We start from the raw sequence: 1,020 nt of genomic DNA on the forward strand, positions 1-1,020 counted from the left end.
AAGATCTCAAACTCTTTTTAAAATTTACAGTATTTTTATCTTTTAAAATGTGTTTTCAGAAGCAGGACCCCAGCCACCTTTCTCCTGAGACATAAACAACCCTGCAGACGAGGGTCGGGAGTCAGAGGCCCTGGCTGGAGTCCTGTGACCTGACACTTGGTCACTGTGTGATCATGAGGGGGGACACCGGGTGGGGCCACCGGAGATTAACTGCAATGACAGGTCTCTGAGCCCAGGGCACACGGTGCCTGTGAACTATTATCTGGACACCAGTGACGGGAAGAGCTGAATGGAATTCTCCCCCTTCCACTGGTCCCCGCAACCCAGGCTCTACATTTCCCAGACTTCCCTTGTGCACCTCCAGAGACCCCACAGGATCCCATACGAGGACATTTTAAAACCAGAGCAACTGTCAGTGTTCTCTGAGAGTGGTGAACCCCGCAACACCTTGGAAGTGGGTGCCATCTTCGCCCCTTTCCCAGAGGAAGACACGGAGTACTTCCAGAGACCCCACAGGATGCCATATGAGGACATTTTAAAACCAGAACAGCCGAAACCGGTTTGGCTCAGTGGATAGAGCGTCGGCTTGCGGACTGAAGGGTCCCGGGTTCGATTCCGGTCGGGGGCATATACCTGGGTTGCAGGCACATCCCCGGTGGGGGATGTGCAGGAGGCGGCTGATCGATGTTTCTCTCTCATAGATGTTTCTGACTCTCTATCTCTCTCCCTTCCTCTCTGTAAAAAATCAATAAAATATATTTTTAAAAAAATAAAAAATAAAACCAGAACAGCTGTCAGTGTTCTCTGAGTGTGGTGAACCCCGCGACACCTTCGAAGTGGGTGCCATCTTCACCCCTTTCCCAGAGGAAGACACGGAGGCTCAGAGAAGCACAGTGACTAGCCCAAGGTCACGGCCACAGGAAGCGGCGGAGGCAGGAATTGAACCCCAGATCCATGCACTCCAGAGTCGGTCCCTCACCACCACCCCACACCACCTTGCCCAAATGCACCGTCACCGCA

This window comes from Myotis davidii, unplaced genomic scaffold (genome assembly GCF_000327345.1).
Source record: "Myotis davidii unplaced genomic scaffold, ASM32734v1 scaffold651, whole genome shotgun sequence".
NCBI classification, from domain to species: domain Eukaryota; kingdom Metazoa; phylum Chordata; class Mammalia; order Chiroptera; family Vespertilionidae; genus Myotis; species Myotis davidii.